Below are 6,347 nucleotides of genomic sequence, written 5' to 3'. Positions count from 1 at the left end.
TTACCATACACAGCTTGGATGATAGCTGGACTAGCCTGCAACTGATTCACAGCTAACAGGTTATATTTTAATCTTATAAAGTCTCATATTTCATTATTTCAGATGAGCAGAGATGATCAGTTAGTGCCAGAAGTGGACATTAATGGTTACGCACTAACATAGCAGTCACTGGGGTTTCCCCAGCTGGAAAGAGGTGTATATGAATTCTGGTGGCATGGTCACAGGATCCATTTTAGGAGGAGCTCTGTGACCGTAATGACACTAAATGTAACATTACTGAAAATATGCAGAAGGCCCTACTGGGATTCTAGGAAAGAACTAATGACAACCTTGTAACCATGGCAATGGGACGAGCTCATTAAAATTAAATCATGTTTATGACATTACTGGTTAAAAAGTTGTTAACATTTAGTACTATTATTATTTATAGAATTGTAACACATAAGCCCATTATGTAATTACACTTGCGATACATCTAATGAAAGTGAATAATGCCAGCAATCATATGAACAGATTATTTCCTAATTAAACTATTTAGGCAATATCTTATACAACTGCTTATTAATATTTATTTCACTAAATTGTCTCATTACTATTATGTGTAAGGTTTTGTATGAACATTATTGTGCTAAATATTTGGGCAACTTAATATCCCCCCCCCTTTGCCCCCAATTGATGATAGCAAGCCACACTAAAAGTTATAGACTGTACATTGTCTGCAGTTTGTTGGCACATTCTACAGAATCATGATGATTTATCTTGAAAGGAATATGCGATGTGAGAGAGTAGAAAAGGCCCACAAGATGAAGTTAAAGAAAAGCTGTGCAGACATTCACAGTACACAGCAAGTAAACTACAGTCAGTCACCTCAGATAAAAACAGTCTCAAAAGAACATAACATTTAGCTGCCATGTGATGTAAATGAAATGAAATCTGTATTTTCAAAACCCAAATAAGATATCAAAGAACCATTAACATAAAAATTAACATCTAGGAGAGATGAAAGTAGCCCCAACATCAGCATCAACTACTGGAGAAACAAAACGTGTGAGCTCAGTTACAAACTTCAAACAAAAGGAAGAAAAGAACACGATCCCATAGCCATTGACTCTCAGAAAAAAAGTAAGACCATGATCTGTATAGAAGAATCTCTTGCTGCTTGGCAACTGAATGAAGACGAAAGACAGTCTATATGAAGAAATTTCTGCATCCCAGAAGGGGACAGCCAACTAGGTCTCAGCAGAAAGGGGCAGCAAAAGTAAGTAAGCCCCAAATTTCAGAATTTAGTGCTAACATTGTAGTATTTCACCAAAACATGCAGTCACTAACAAACAAAATTGATGAATTTCAAAAACTTCTAGAAAATGAGCTGACATATGTATCAGCTTTGTGTCTAACACTGGCTGAAGGAAGACACACTGTAAATTGTACAAGTTTCATACTTCATACTAGGCACTCACTTTTGCTGAAAAACACAAAGTTATGATGGCAGCTGTACCTACATTAAAAGTGATATAACATTTGTGCCCACTGAATACCCATAACATATTGTCAGAGAAAGAGACTTGGAAATAATAGGACTTTAACTACTAAATGTGAATACAGCCACAACCTGTTATTACAGGACTCATGATAGTGGCATGAACACTTTTCAGTGGTGGCTTGTTTATAGGCACCCACTATTTCCAGTTGATCTTACTGACACAGTATAATAAAATTTGTTCTTTTTTCTTTAATTCTTTATTTATATTTGTAGAATATATGATCCTTAAGCTTAATGTCAGTATCCATACTCATTTATGAAAAAGATAAAAAATCTTTATATGGAACTGTCAGCTTCACTGTTCCAGCAGCATGGTGTTAGGCTATTGTGTGAATTTGCACATGGGCAAAAACACACACATCAAAACTCCCTTACCTTCCTTACATGAACACAATGAAAAAGATGATTCATTAAATCCTGGAATATTTATAACATTAGTACATTTCACACCTAAATTCGTTTCAGATTTGAAGAACCGTTAGAAACCAATGCAGACTTCAAAAGCGTTTTGAAGACCATTCAGAATTCGATTCATGACTGCCTGTTACAAATATACCATGAGGAGGTAAGGACAGAAATTAGATAAGCTTCCTTTGTAGCTATCAGAGCTGATGACACAACAAATTTTTCCTAACACCTGTAAATGACACATTTTTAATTGTATGGGGAAGTATTTTAGCACTTTGGGGGATTTTTTCAATAAAATCAAACTACAGATGGCCTTTCAGAACATATTTTAGAGCAGCTGGACATAACTCTTCAGGAAAATGGACAAAAACTGATAGCTCAGACATTTGATGGTGCAAGTATCATGAAAGGTGAAAAGGCAGGATTTCAAACAAAAATAAAAACAGGTTATAGTAATGCACAAGTATTACACAACAAACAAGAATTTTGTCTCTATCATTTTAGCTTTACCAACATTCTTTTCAAAATTGCTGCAGTGTGTATTCCTTCTCAAGAAGCACATGGACATCAGCAGTCCACATCCAACGTTTAGAAGACGGAACTTCAAAGTTTAGAAAACTACCTTACTGAAATTCAGTCAACATCAGATACAGAACAGATCACTATAGACTTAATACGAATTCTAAAATACCTGAATGACAGTAATCTCAAGTTTTGTTTAGAACTTTTTCATCGGATTATGTCTCATGTTGAAATAATTTATAACTAAATGCAGTCAGGAGAAATTAGTGGATTTAAGGTTAATGAATATATAACAAACTTCAAAACTACTATTTTGTAATTAAGCAACTCAAAGCACTTTGAAAATCCTTCAAAGACACTTATGGCAGAAGCTACAAAAGTGTTTGCATGTGTGTTCATATAACCAACAGATATCCTTCCACTAAACACTCAGAAGCTGCTAAATTATTCAACAAGAAATGCTTCACTAGTTTTTAAGAATAAACATCCCACAGAAGAGATAGTACGAACCACTAAAGGATATCCCATGACTGACAAAGAAAAACTTAAATCTGAGGTAAAAATATCCTATTGTAAGTATGAAAGTCATGCATCTAGCAGATTAAATGAGTGGGTGAAATTTATCTTGGAAAATAAACTGGATGAGGTTCTTAGTGAAGTTATGAAACTGAAAATATCCTCCTGATAGTTCCAGTGACTATATCAGAGGCAGAACACTGTTTTTCAACACTGAAAACAATAAAAACTTTTCTAAGAAGCACTATGAATTTGGAAACATTAAATGCACTAGCAGTGCTTTCCATGGAGAAAAATTCCCTCATTTGCCAACCAGAGATGAAGAAGAAAGTTTTTGATATTTCAGTGCAAACTAAAACAAGAAGAATGGAAACATTTTTAAATGAATAGATCAACCATGAATTGTAACAATTTAGGTTAAACTAGTAAATATTTGGTCTTTTGTAAGCTAACTCTTGGTTTAAGAATTGTGGGAGAAGTTTATGTATATGGAAGATATCTGGAAACACCAGAAGGTTTAAGAGTGATTATGTAACGGTAAGACTAAGATTTTGGAACCAGATTGTAAACTGTAGGACATTTCCAGGAGCAGATCTGGGCTCTGACTACAATTCATTGGATATGAACTGTACATTAAAACTGAAGAAATTGCAAAAAGGTAGGAAATTATGGAGATGGAACCTGAATAAGTTGGAAGAAACAGAGGTTATTGAGACTGACTGAAACAGGGGAAAGGAATACAGTAGAAGGGATTGAGTAGCTTTCAGAGATGAAATTGTGAAGCCAGTAGAGTATCAAATAGCTAAAAAGATAAGGCCATATTGAATTTAATTGATGAAAGGAGGATATAAAAATGCAGCAAATGAAACAGGCAAAAGGGATTACAAACATCTAAAAAATGAGACTGACAGGGAGTGAAAAATGGCTGAGCAGGGACGGTTAGAGGACAAATGTAAGGATACAGAAGCATATATAACTAAGGGAAAGATAGGTACCACCTAGAGCAAAAGTAAAGAGATTTTTAGAGAAAAGAGAAGGAACTGTATGAGCGTCAAAAGCTCAGATGGAAAACCAGTACTAAGCAAAGAAAGGAAAGCTGAAGGTGAAAGGAGCATATCAAGGGTCTTTACTAGGGAGATGAAGTATTATAGAGATGCAAGAGGATGCAGATGTAGATGAAAGGGGAGAGAACAATTTGACAGAGCACTGAAAGAAATGAGTTGAAATAACATCCTTAGAGTAGATGCCATTCTGTCAGAATTACTGATATCCTTGGGAGAGGCAGCCATTACAAAACTGTTCCACCTGGTGTGCAAGATGTATGAGACATGTGAAATGCCCTAATACTTCAAGAAGAATGTAATAACTGCAATTCCAAGGAAAGCAGATGCTAACAAATGTGAATATCACTGAACTAACAGTTTAATAAGTCACAGATGCCAAATACTAAAACAAATTATTTACAGAAGAATGGAGAAATTGGTAAAAGCTGACCTTGGGGAAGATCAGTTTGGATTACAGAGAAAAGTAGAAACACACAATGCAAAACTGACCCTGTAACGTATCTTAGAAGATAGGTTAAGGAAAGGCAAACCTATGTTTATAGCTTATGTATATCTAGAGAAAGCTTTTGACAGTGTTAACAGGAATACACTCTTTTTAATTCTGAAAGTATCAAGGGTGAAATATATGGAGGAAAAGGTTACATACAACTTGGACAGAAAACAGACAGCAATTATGAAAGTCAAGGGACGTGAAAGGAAAGCAGTACTTGAAAAGAGAGTGAGTCAGGGAAGCAGTGTTGTGCCTTCTGAAGAAGAGAAATTTGCGAACATCAAATGCTGATGTGAGTGTTATGAAATCTACCCTGACGATATTTGTCTGGAGTGTAGCCTTGTATGGAAGTGAACATGGACAATAAACTGTGGAGTCAGGAGGAAGGGGGGGGGGGGGGGGGGGAAGGGAAAGAATTTTGTGACATGACTTGACTAAAAGAAGTGATTAGGGTACATTCTGAGTCATCAAGGGATGACCAGGAGGGTATTGTAAAGTAAGTTTAAGAGATTAAAGCTTGTTTCCAACAAATAAGTAGGATTCTCAGCCACATATGCAGTAGCTCACTGAAACAGGACTATTTCAGATAGACTGAAATACACTAGCCAGCCGCTGTGACTGAGCGGTTCTAGGCGCTTCAGTCCGGAACCACGTGACTGCTACGGTCGCAGGTTCGAATCCTGCCTCGGGCATGGATGTGTGTGATGTGCTTAGGTTAGTTAGGTTTAAGTAGTTCTAAGTTCTAGGGGACTAATGACCTCAGATGTTAAGTCTCATAATGCTCAGAGCCAATTTTGAAATACACTATCGTGAAACCATTGCATAAAAAAGGGGATATATCTGATGCTAACAACTACTGCTCAATCTCACTTGTGACAGCTTTATCCAAAATTCTTGAAAAAGTAATGTATTCAAAAGTAGCATCACATATTTGTAAAAATGAAGAACCAACAAAATTTCAGTTTGGTTTTCAGAAAGGCTTTTTAACAGAAAATGCTATATATGCTTTCACTGATCAAATATTAAAAATCATTGAATAATCAAACATCATCCATTGGGATATTTTGTGATCTCTCAAAGGCTTTTGATTGTGTGAATCAAGAAATTCTTATAGATAAGCTTAAGCACTGTGGTATTAGTGGGACAGTGCACAAATGGTTTAATTCATTCTTAACTGGAAGAATGCAGAAGGTTGAAATTAACAAAAAACATAGTCTGCAAAAACCAGCAGAGTCCTCTAACTGGGAAAGTATCAAGAACGGTGTCCCACAGGGTTCAGTTTTGGGCCCCTTATTGTTCTTAATATATATTAACGATTTGCCACTCTACATTCATGAAGAGGCAAACCTAGTTCTTTTTGCTGATGATGCAAGTATAGTAATCACACCCAACAAGCAAGAATCAGCCGAGGAAATTGCAAATAATGTCTTTCAGAAAATTATTAAGTGGTTCTCTGAAAATAGACTCTCACTAAATTTTGAGAAAACACAATTTTTACAGTCCTGTATAGTAAATGGCACCACACCATTGATAAACATAGACTATGGACAGAAGTCTGTTGCTAAGGCAGAATACTCAAAATTTCTGGGTGTGTGCATTGAAGAGAAATTGAATTGGAAGAAATAAATTGATGATTTTCTGAAACGGTTAGGTTCAGCTACTTGTGCTGTTAGGGTTATTGCAAATTTTGGTGATAAACATATCAGTAAATTAGCCTGCTATGCCCATTTTCATTCACTGCTTTCATATGGTATCATAATTGCCTTTACAAATGTCTGTTCGTGTCTGTGTATGTGCGGATGGA

At 35.8% G+C, this 6,347-nt stretch overlaps 1 pseudogene; it reads left to right on the top strand.

Annotated features, from left to right (window-relative positions):
* Positions 1-1,192: 1,192 nt before the first annotated feature.
* On the top strand, positions 1,193-3,379 carry LOC126214105 (uncharacterized; annotated as a pseudogene).
* The last annotated feature ends 2,968 nt before the right edge of the window (positions 3,380-6,347 follow it).

This window comes from Schistocerca nitens, chromosome 1 (assembly GCF_023898315.1).
Source record: "Schistocerca nitens isolate TAMUIC-IGC-003100 chromosome 1, iqSchNite1.1, whole genome shotgun sequence".
Taxonomy (NCBI): Eukaryota; Metazoa; Arthropoda; class Insecta; order Orthoptera; family Acrididae; genus Schistocerca; species Schistocerca nitens.
This window is presented reverse-complemented; position numbering and strand designations above follow the sequence as displayed.